The sequence below is a fragment of the Xenopus laevis genome, chromosome 1L, assembly GCF_017654675.1.
Source record: "Xenopus laevis strain J_2021 chromosome 1L, Xenopus_laevis_v10.1, whole genome shotgun sequence".
Classification (NCBI taxonomy): domain Eukaryota; kingdom Metazoa; phylum Chordata; class Amphibia; order Anura; family Pipidae; genus Xenopus; species Xenopus laevis.
The window spans coordinates 158,772,297-158,784,853 of record NC_054371.1 but is presented as its reverse complement, the minus strand read 5'-3'; the positions used below and the strand labels follow the sequence as shown (position 1 = coordinate 158,784,853).

The 12,557-nt window shown below is 39.8% G+C and overlaps 1 protein-coding gene across 2 annotated transcripts in view; it reads right to left on the bottom strand.

Annotated features, from left to right (window-relative positions):
• The window catches only part of LOC108715603 (acetyl-CoA carboxylase 2), an 80,679-nt gene that overhangs the window by 55,258 nt on the left and 12,864 nt on the right, over positions 1 to 12,557 (bottom strand). The gene's annotated exons all lie outside the window — the stretch shown is intronic.

Below are 12,557 nucleotides of genomic sequence, written 5' to 3'. Positions count from 1 at the left end.
ATGTATTGCCGATCTGACGATCTTCAGTGGGAGACTGTCAGCTTTGTCGGACAAAAATAGTTTGCTACGATTGCTGTGGGGCAGAACATCAGCTGATCTGTTCTTTACTGTTTTGTTTGATCTGAATGGTTAGTGGCAGGTCGGGAGATGAAGACATACGATCGTTCATCCGATATTGCAGGGAAATCTTTGCGTCTATGGCCATCTTTATTTCTAAATGCTCATCTTTCTTTTAGGCCCTATCCAATTGCCCTTTGATAAGTAATCTCATATTTGCTATTGTCACAGTAGGGGTTCAATTTCGGCCCTGGGTAATTAGCCTATGGGAGGTTTGCGCCGCCCCCAGCCCAGCAACACTGAAACAACACAGAATATCATTAAGCAATATTGGAGGGTCTGGTTAACGAAGGTTTGAGGGGCTGGGGCAGCTTTCAGTTGAAAATATTCATCGCGCATCGGCTCCTAGATATAGACACGGTCCTATGATTTTTATAGGAATGTGTCGGTATCACTTTAAAGGGGTTGTTTACCTTCCAAACACTTTTTCAGTTGAGTTGTTTTCAGATTATTCTCCAGAAATAAACACTTTTTTTCAGATGCTTTCAATTTTTTATTTTTTTTACTGATTTTCCAAAATCTGAATGTTCCCGTCTCTCGATTTTCAGTCTGGCAGCTTAGCTATATAGGTGCAGATTCTGAACTGTTTTGCAACATTTAGTTGATACATTTCTCAGCTGCATCTCTGCAGTATTAGCAACTATTGTATCAATTCTAACACCTTTAATGAAACTAAGGGATTCTGCTCAGCAGGGACAAAGATAAGAAATGTATCAACTAAATGGACCGGTTTAGAGCAGTTTGGAGAGCTGTCCCTCCAAGCTGCTTTAGAAAGGTGAAAAATGAGTTTTACATTTCAATATCTCTGGTGAACTTTCTAAAGTCGGCCAGATCTCGATAGGATGGGACTAAAAATCCCGTCAAATCGCGACAGCATCTGTTGATGTGGTCCCGCGATCCGACCACCCGTAAAGCCACCGTTAGGATCCGATCGTTGGGCCCTAGGGCCCACGATCAGATCAGCCCGATATTGCCCACCTCAAGGTGGGCATATCGGGGAGAGATTCGCTCATTTGGTGACATTGCCAAACGAGCGGATCTCTCTGTGTATGGCCACCTTAAAACCAACAGAACTGAAAAAAAAGTGTTCGAAGGTGAACAACCCAGTATGGTAAGCAACCAAGTCGAAACAATGAGTACTGAGCTGATCTGCAAGGTTGTATAACAATGTATCAAATTATTAGAAACATCTGGAGTTGGAACATAGCACACAGATAGTCTGAGTGTTTGCCCTATAACTCCCAGCAACCCAGTTCAGACCACTAGTTCATGTGAACTTGAACCCTTGAAGTCTTTGATTTATAGAAAAAACCCAGAGTACTAAGTGAACTACCTCTTTTCTCTTCAGTAATAAACTTCCTTCTACTATTTTTAAACAAATTGTTGTGGAAACTTGTGCCTCAGATTATTTGTAAAGTTATTGTAATTATAAGTAGTAGTTGTTTGTCTTTTTCTTAAATGCTAGTTCCTACACTTGAAACAATGTAGCAGAATTCAGCTGGTTAAAGGCTACCCGTTTCAGCTGCCCGTTACATGTTGGGCAGAGCACGTAAATCTTTAAAGGAGAAGGAAAGGTTAAAACTAAGTAAGTCTTATCAGAAAGGTCCATCTAAATATACCAGTAAACCCCCAAAGTAATGCTGCTCTGAGTCCCCTGTCAAAAGAAACACCACATTTCTTTCCTTCTATTGTGTACTCATGGGCTTTTGTATCAGACTTCCTTCCTTCAGCTTAAACCTCATTGCCCTGGGCAAGAGCATGCTCAGTTTGCTCCTCTTCCCCCTCCCCCTCCCTTCTCTACTGTAATCTGAGCCCAGAGCAGGGAGAGACTCAGGCAGGAAGTGATGTCACACCACGTTAATACTGCAGCTCCTATTCTAAACAAACAAGGGAGTTTCAAGAGCTTTTTACTCAGGTATGGTAAAACATTCTACAGAATAAATATAGGATTCTAGCTTGCACTATTGCAGCTAATCTATTGACAATAAAATGCCTCCATAGCTTTCCTTCTCCTTTAAACCTCCTGAACTAAGAATAAGAATTTGCAGCAAATATAGGGAAGCAATGTGCACTGTTGACAAACCATGTCACTTTGTGTCACCGTTTCATAAATAAGCACTGCCGCCTTTAGTAGATAAGCACAGTCTTATTTCACTCACAAATGATGCAAATAATAACTGGGCATTTAACTTTATTTAGATACTTCAAATCCATTGCTAATAAGCTAATGCAATGTACACATGCCTTGTTCCAAATGAGTGAGCTGTCAACACTTCTTGATTTGCACAGCCTTGCATGGTAGAGCAGCTGCCTCAAAATGATTGGTTAGAGTTGGGGGGTGTGTTTATGGTGTGTTCGCCATTCACCCCCCCCCCCAAGGAATTTAAATAGAAAAGAAAAAAAAAATTAAAGGTGAGAGAAAACGCTGTTTTGAGGTGTAGTGGAATTTGATTCACAAATAGTCTTTGTTTTTCTTACAACTGTTAATAGATTTAATATCTATAAAGTCTGTTTCTGGCTCCAGTAGTTCCAGCCCGCTGTAGTGCTAAATGGCCAGATCAGTACAGCAATACACACATCTGCTGTCTTTTTGAAGTGGGATGCAGGTCCTAAATGTTTGCTTCTACATATATGGCCAAAGCAAAGTTGTACAGCAGATGCCACTAATTGTGCCCATGGGCTCCTTTAGGGCCATCATTTCCAGTTTCACCCCCTATAGCCATGAATTTAGCCTGCCGACTCAATCACGTTTTACTGATCGTAGAACTTGCATTTAGTTTATACAACCTTAAAGGGAATGTTCACCTTTGCGTTAACTGTTAGTGAGATGTAGAGAGTGATATTCTGAGACAATTTGCAATTGGTTTTCATTGTTTATTATTTGTGGTGTTAGAGCTATTTAGCTTTTTATTCAGCAGCAATTTCAGCAATCTGGTTGCTTGGGTCCAAATTAACCTAGCAACCATATAGACAAATTGAAGAGGTCCTCTGCACTCAAACCAATATATTAAGGACATTGAGACATTTTGTGCCTTCAGCTACTAAAAATGCCTTACCCTTTAAACCAGTAGTGCCCATACTTTGCTAATGCGAGGTCTACTTTTAGTGATGTTGTCCTATTAGGATTTACATCCATAAAATCATTGTTAGCATTTTGTTCCATGGATAATATTACTTAAATATTATATTGATTTATTAAAGAATTTATATTGCTACTGTATATTTAACAACTATTTCTTATGTAACCTTAGAAGAATACATAGCTGAATGAAAAGCATGAAATAGGAGGGTTATTTAGACAAGCTGTTTGTTGACAGTGTATTGAGATCTACTGATCACCAGCTAAAGGTCTACTGGTAAATCCTCATCTTCCTTTTGGGCACCCTCCTTTAAACAAATCAGGGATTGTTTTTCCATATAGTTACATAGTTAAATCGGGTTGAAAAAAGACTGAAGTCCATCAAGTTCAACCACTCCAAAGGAAACCCAGCATTCATCCATACACACACCCCTCTATACCCTCACATAAATGATATATACCCATATTCATACTAACTATAGAACTATATATTGAAATATATTTAAGCTGGCCAACTATGTCAGTCATCTGATATCTGGCCAGTCCTACACTCAACTTTCATTTGATTCATTAAGAATTCTATTGCTTCATTATACATTTTACACAAGGACTAAGTTTTACATGCACTGACTTGCTGCTTTCAAAGTTAAAACTCCCAAACATGGTTGCCCTTTTATGGCCACCCCTGGCATCACCTGACTATAGCTGGAAAGGGTGGGAGCAACAACATGGAGGTGGCCAATGCTCCTGTATTACCCTGTATTAGAGTCCTGCGCGGGTCAATTTTTTGGGACCCGTACCAACATTCTTACCCGTTTGAAACCGCTGCTACCCGACCCTACCCGCAGGAACCTTATCCGCAGCCGGGACCCGCTGACCATCAAGAATCAGGAAGTGCTGTCAATGTAAACCGGAAGTGACATCATCGGAAGTAGACATGATCAGAAAAAAAGGAGTAAAACAGGAAGTGCTGTCATTGTAAGCCAGAAGTGACGTCATCGGAAGTAGCCATGACCAGAAAGAAGGAGTAACTATCGCTATTAAGAAGACCCGCAGCCTGACCCACAAACCGCCGACCCGCATCTTTACCCGCACCCAGAACTTCTCTCCTCAACCCGCAAGGTACTGCAGGTTTTTGTGGGTAACCCGCGGGTACCCGACCCAATGCAGGACTCTACCCTGTATATCTTAGCAGCCATGTAATTATTTGAATAAAGACAGAAGAGGCTCCAATAGAAAGATAAGTAATAAAAAAGTAGAAATAACAATTGTGTATCCTTACATATAATAATAATAATAATATATATGACATATAACAATAATTCATTTTTTTGTAGATGGGTTCAGTGATAGGGATGTAGCGAACGGCGGAAAAAATGTTCGCGAACATATTCGCGAACTTGCGACAAAACATGCGAATAGTTCGCGAACGTCGCGAACCCCATAGACTTCAATGGGAAGGCGAATTTTAAAAGCTAGAAAAGACATTTCTGGCCAGAAAAATGATTTTAAAGTTGTTTAAAGGGTGCAACGACCTGGACAGTGGCATGCCAGAGGGGGATCAAGGGCAAAAATGTATCTGAAAAATCCATTGTTGACACAGCGCTGCGTTTTGTGCTGTAAAGGGCAGAAATCACACTACGTCACTCAGGTGATGTTTCTGGACACGGAATGTGAAAAAGCTCACACAGCTAGGTGGCACTTGGTTAAAGACTGGGCAAATAATGCCTGCAAGGTCAACGTATACACTACAGCCGTTGGATACGGAATATATTATTGCTGCTTGAAAAACGTCACTCGGGTGGTGTTTCTGGAGACGGTATTATTATTGATATTTAGACAGCTAGGTGGCAGTTGTTTGAAGAACAGATGCAGATGAGAGATCAGCAGCAGGACAGCTGCCCACAGCAGCTACATACAGAGCACTGCAGTAGAAGGTAGATTACTAGCCAGCAAAGCTACCTAACCTAAAATGTCCCTCAAATCCCTGCAGAGTTCTGTCCCTACAATACAGAGCAGTATCAAGTAGATTACTAGCCAGCAAAGTTACTATCAACTGTCCCTCAAATCACTAACAGCTCTCTCCCTACACTAGCTCTTCCAAGCACACACAGGCAGAATGAAAAACGCTGCAGGGCTTCAGTTTATATATGGAAGGGGAGTGGTCCAGGGGGTGTGGGGGTGGTCCAGGAGGGAGAGCTTCCTGATTGGCTGCCATGTATCTGCTGGTCTGGGGTGAGAGGGCAAAAATAAGCGCCAGCTAAGGCGAACCCAAATTGGCGAACGTCGCGCGACGTTCGCGAACATTCGCCGAACGCGAATAGTCGATGTTCGCGCGAATTAGTTCGCGGGCGAACAGTCCGCGACATCCCTATTCAGTGACTCCCATTTGAAAACTGAAGAGTCAGACGAGGGTGGCAAATAATTAAAAAGCTATATAAAAAATAATTAGGACCAATTGAAAAGATGCTTAGTATATAACATACTAAGATGGTGAACCACCCATTTAAAAACATGATAGAATCAGTCAGCAGGGTAGGTGCACAGCTATAGGGGCTGAAACTAGAACATAAAGGCCTAAAGGCACAAAGGAGGAAAAATAAGGCAATGTGACAAGACCATTTTCAGGGTATGACTGACTGGACTGGATTGTGGAGTAGGGATTAAGAGCCACTAGCTATACCCTTGGTGCTAGTTACATTCATTGCCCTTGAAAAATCAGCTGTGGCACCTTCAGACAGAAAAACACTGCATTCACAATACTGCACTACTGCAATACTGATGAATAGAGCTAGCTTATTGGTAAAAAAAAAAAAACCTTCAAATTTAGCTTGTTTTACTTTGAAAACAAGTACATTTTTTTCCGATAAGAGGCCTACCCATGTGCAGCGTTTTATCTTAATACACCAGGCAGATAGACTTAACCTGCCAAAGTGAGATTTCTGCCAATTATGTAGTTACTTTACTGTTAAATAAATTGTAGTCTTTGTCTGTGCTAAAAACAATAAAATTAGGGGGGAAAAAAAAACTTATCAGCACCCATTCACACTTGCACTTTGTGCAATTAGTAACAACAGGTACAAATCGTCGACACTGGCTGAAAACGTATTTGTTGAGGTATATACCCATGGTTGCTTAGAAACAGTGAAGCCTGCAGAATGCGGAATACGCAAAATGGACAAACTGCAGGCATGCCTTAAGGCAGTGATCCCCCCAGTGATCCCCAACCCGTAGCTCGCGAGCAACATGTTGCTCGCAGCTCCTCTTGGTGTTGCTCGCGTAAGTTTATCAGCAGGTGTCCATTTAGCAAAGTGGATTCCGGCACTGTGCAAGTACGCTCCCTTCTTTCCAGCCCCATACCAGTACCGTTTCACCCAGTGGATTCCTACTCACTAGCCCTGTGTAATAGGAAGCATTTTAATAGATTGTGGGCCAGCGAAATCCATTCTCACCATAAGAAGCTTGTTCAAGCACGATCCTTTCTATATAGCCAACCTTCTGAAGTGTAGTTTCAGTGTGATACTTTCCAACCAGCCCTCATAGTCTCTCATAAATTGCCAGCGTCTTCCCCCGATCAGTTCTCTGAGCCTCCTGTCAAATCGATCAGTGAGTTATAACAGCGTGTTCGCGATTAGTCCTTCTGTGAGCGAGCAGTGAGTAGGAAGCGCAGGAAGAGAATGGAGAGAAAAGATAACGCTGTTATAACTCACTGATCGATTTGACAGGAGGCTCAGAGAACTGATCGGGGGAAGACGCTGGCAATTTATGAGAGACTATGAGGGCTGGTTGGAAAGTATCACACTGAAACTTTTACACGTACTTCAGAAGGTTGGCTATATAGAAAGGATCGTGCTTGAACTGAAACTGTGATATACGCTTCTTATGGTGAGTCAGGGAGAAGGGATCTCGCTGGCCCACAATCTATTAAAATTTTTCCTATTACACAGGGCTAGTGAGTCAGATCTACTGGGTGAAACAGTACTGGTATGGGGCTGGAAAGAAGGGAGTGCTCTGTAGCCTAACAATAATCTTATTGCTGGCAGAAATTATATGCTTGCATTTCCAGCATTGAGCACTAATAACAGCGCAATAGTTTCTGTCCCTCCCTCCCTTCCCAGCCCAGCACACTATTTTTCTGCCGCCTTGATGTCATATGCCAGCCCACAGTGAGCCCTTCTCCCTAGTCCCTGCCATTACTGTGCCAATTCTGATAATTCCACATTCTCTGTAACTCCTTCTCCCTCACCTATTACCTTGTTGTACCATTATTATTTCCAACTCCACATGATTACTATTTCAGTGCTGCCCAGTCTTCTTTGTGCCACCTTCTCATCCACTTCTATCACTGCCAGGGCTGGGCCAAGGTATTTTGGCAAGGCCTGCAATCAGTGCCCCCCCCACCCGGTCCTGCATTACCATTTCCCACCTTACCATTCATATTGCCCCATGTACCTCTGCCAGCACTTATCATATTGCCCCCATTTGTACCTGTGCCAACGACAGTAAATTCCTAATATTGCCCCCATCTGTATGTGTGCCAGCATAAGCCAAAATATCCATCATATTGTTACCCCCAATCTGTACCTATGCCAGTGGCAGCCCAAAAAAATCTATCATATTACCCCTATTTTGAACTTGTGCCAGCAGGAGCCAAAAATCCATGATATTGTCCCCAAATATGTACCTGTGCCAGCAGCAGCCAAAAATTCATCATATTGCCACAATCATCTGTTTATCTGTGCAAGCAGCAGTCAAGATATTGCCCACAAATATATACCTGTGCCAGCAGCTGCCAAGAGGGAGGTTTCTGCCCGCAGTATGAATCACGGGCAAGAAGGGGTTGGAACAGGTGGTTTATAAAACTGAAAAACTATTAAAGGCCAAGCAAACCAAGGTTTAAAAAAAACAAAGAAAAAATGACTATTAAAAGTGCAGCCCCCCGTGATTGCACCCTAGGCGGGCGCCTACTCTGCCTACCCCTAGTTCTGGCCCTGATCACTGCACCTGTGGAATCTATTTCCAAGAAGTTCAACATCCTACATTTCTTTTTTCCCCTTTTCATCTGTTCCCATTTTTCATGTGCCACAATCTCCTCTACCTTTTTGCTCCTGCGAATGCATGAGGCTGACTGTCACAAACATACAGTGCCAGATCTCACATTGATTGATGTTATATATCATTTTAATTTAGAGTATATGCTTAATATTAATAAAAATTATGTTTGCGGTACTGTTCACGTATTGTGTTGCTCACGGACAAGTTTTTCATCTGAGTGCTCACGGGGTGAAAAAGGTTGGGGACCCCTGCCTTAAGGGAATAGTTCCCTGTAAAATGAACTTTAAGTGGGAGGTTATTTTATGTTAACTAGAAGGTTGTTACAATTGTTAGTTAAATTTAAACCATGCAGTTCTTCACTACATAATTTAAACTACCCTATTGTTGCTAGGATCCCTAACCTGGATTAAAGGGGTTGTTCACATTTCAATTAACTTTAGTATAATGTAGAGAGTGATATTCCGAGACAAATTGCAACCTGCTTTCATTTTTTTTTTTTTTGTGGGGGCTTTTTTGTTTTAGTTATTTAGCTTTTTATACAGCAACTCTTCAATTTGCAATTTCAGCCCAAATTACCCTAGCAACCCTGCATTGATTTGAATAGGAGACAGGAATATGAATAAGAGAGGGCCTGAATAGAAAAATAAGTAATCAAAAGAAGCAATAACAATAAATGTGTAGCCTTACAGAGCATTTGTTTTTTAGACAAATGCTGGAAAGGAGTTAGAAGAAGGCGAATTAATTAAAAAAAAACAATACAAAAAAAATTAAGGCCAAAAGTATTTTAGAATAACACAATGGGATGCTGCTGATCTAGTCTCAACAATAAACTTGCCACTTCATACAAATGTTAGGACGAACTTCCCCTTTAAAATAATATCTTGGTAATACACATTTGTCCAATACCCTATCTTTTTTATATACTAGATACAAGTTAATGTGTATTACCCACAGATAAGACTACAGTTATCAGTAAAAGTATATTGCACATCAGCTGAATAATGGCCTGACATGAATTTTTTACAGTAAGTGCAAAGTTCTTCGCATGTCCATTACTACTTATAGCACATCTTACTTAAGACATCTATTCTCTTTTATTTAACTAGACAATTCATCTTATGGCAAAAATAATGAAAACGTCCTGAAGAATAACATTAGAGTTATGGGATAGGGACCAGACGAATAGAATGAATGCTACAAGACCTGGGGTTCTAGCAGATTATGAACAGTAACCAGTTTATAATGAGAATGTTTAATAGGCGTTATACTTTTTTCCAGGATTCCCATAGCTCAGCAGAGCTGGAAGGTATGAAGCAATACAAATTATATATATATATATATATATATGTGTATATATATATATACATATATATATATATATATATATATATACATATATATATATATATATATACATATATATATATATATATACACATATATATATATATATATACACATATATATATATATATATATGTATATATATGTATATATATATATATATATATATATATATATATATATATATATATATATATATATATATATATATATATATATATATATATATATATATATATATATATATATATATGTATATATGTGTGTATATATATATATATATATATATATATATATATATATATATATATATACACACACACACATATATACATATACATATATATATATATATATATATATATATATATATATATATATATATATATATATATATATATATATATATATATATACACATATATACATATATATATATTATATACATATACACACACATACATATACATACATACATACACACACAAGAATACTTAAAATGTACAAGCTGTTTTTCTTTTCTAATCCAGTGATGCAGACTGACCCTCCCTGATCCATGCACACCCAATCCAACTCCTAGGCACTGGGGGAGCTGAAACATGGGAAGTCCTGCAAGTCTGATCTCAAGCTGTGCTCACTCCTGTCACTCACCATATGGCCTCTGCTGCTTCTTCCGGACTGCTTTTACAGCTGCTCTCCATGTCCTTTAATTCCATTCAAACTCCTGATTAACACAATGTACAAGCTTATCTCATCTCCAACGTTTAAACAGCACCTTGTGAGCACAGCCTACACGATCCCATTTGTTCTGACCCCCTCATTCCTTCACTGCCTGTGTCACCTTCTGCATCCAGATCATAAAAGTATTTTCCCTTGCCCTGATCACTTCCACTATGGAACTCCCTCAGGACTTTGCTCCTGCATTCAGAGAGTGAAATCAGTACCTGCTCACCTAGAAGAACTTTACACATTTGGGACTCACCCTATCTGTAGAGATCACCCACAATCTAAAACATTGCTTACAGCAGCAGCTGCTTCATTTCTTGTTCCCTCTGCACTACACTCATCCACACTTAAGATATATAGCCAGCATTTTTAAGAGGAAAGTCAGTGTTCTCCCCAGGGGCACTAAAACAGGAGTGCTTGCAAGCAGTTAAATTATCGCAGTAAATCTGTATATATAATTAGCCTGATTATTAGTCGCTCCTGCCTCCCCTGCTTGCCAAGATACGCTTAAAGGGGTGGTTCACCTTTAAGTTAACTTTTAGTATGTTATAGAATCAATTGGTCTTCATTATTTATTTATTTTTTATAGTTTTTTAAATTATTTGCCTTATGATTCTCGCCAACTTTCAAATATCTAAAACAAATGCTGCACAAGTTACACATTTATCTGTACTGCTATTTTTGATTACTCCTCTTTCTATTCAGGCCCTCTCCTATTCAAATTCCAGTTCCTTATTCTAATCAAGGCATTGTTGCTAGGGTAATTTGGACCATAGCACCCTGATTGCTGAAATTGCAAACTCGAGAGCTGCTGAATAAAAAGCTAAATAACAACATATAAAAAAATAGCAAATTGTCTCACAATATCACTCTCTACATCATGCTAAAAGTTAACTCAAAGGTGAACAACCCCTTTACCATTCAGCTATACAATTCAGAGAAGGTCCCCTTCCCCCCTGCTCTTTGTACTGACTGAACGCTGTACGATGGATCCAAAATTTAATCAGCTGCGCGGTCTTCTTCTCCTGACAAGCAGACTTCGGCAGACGCAATTAGCAGTGTTCACTCTGCACGTATCTTAGCAAAATAAAAAATTCAAAGTAATATGTATCCTGGCAAGAGGGGGAGCGAGGGAAGCACGGAGGGTCGGCACTATCAACGATCAGGCTGATTAAATAGATAGATTTTTTATTACAATGAGTTATTTCTTTTATGCAAAACACAGTAAATACAACAAAGAGCAGGACACTTATTTCTAGGTTATAAAATTCAACACTACCGGTTTGGAAGTGATACACTAGTTTGGCTGGGCTGGTTGCAGTCAGTATCAGGGTAGCCAGGTTGGCTGGTTTTAGCCAAATTGGGCTGCTAATTTAAAGCCAAGTGGGTTTCCAAAGTAGAAACTAGCCAAGGTATGGAGCTGGGCTATTTTTGGTTGATTTGTATTTTGAGAACTAGTCAAAGTTTTTACCCCCCTAGTGTAGCTGGTGTGCCATCCCAGTGCATGCTAGATAATGTAATTTAACAACTACCTCCAGCCCAAAATTTACAATACCCAGAATGCAATGTGAGTAGAAAAGCTTCTTCTATTTGCTTCAGTTCCAGCCTCTCAGTCTCAACCGCTCTGCACAACAGCCTGTGATTCCAGGCATATTTTCACATGTATTCTAGAATTTATTTTTCCTGCGCAAATTCGGTTATTTTTGGGCTACTTTTAAACAGTTTTTTAACTAGTTGTGGGCTGGTTTTGGGACTGGCTTTGGCTGGTTTGGAAAATGAGACCTGAAAACCCTGGTTAGTATTGTTGCTGGTGTGGTGAGGTTAGGAAGCTGCTGCAGACGCTCTGCACAGTAAAGGTCCCCATAGACGCAAAGATTTTTCGTTGGTGAACGACCAATTCAGTGCAATCCAATCAATCCGTCAAATTAACGTGAGGTTAGTGGAAATCAAACAATCGTGCATCGAACATCTGTCAGAAAATTGATCGGCCAGGTTAAAAAAATATTATTGTCCCAGTGCAATCTAAGCAGCAAGCAGGCAGCTACCCTTTATTTTCCTGGACAATATCACTTGAAACAATAGTTTAAAGTTAATCGTGGTCTCATGATAAAAAGATCTTTTAAAAATCTTTACATCTATGGCCAGCTTTAGACTGAGGCAAAATATCATAGAGACTTAAGTGTAAAGAAGATTGTTGGTAAGGGAGAAATGTGGAGGGGACACCTTGAGTGTGGTA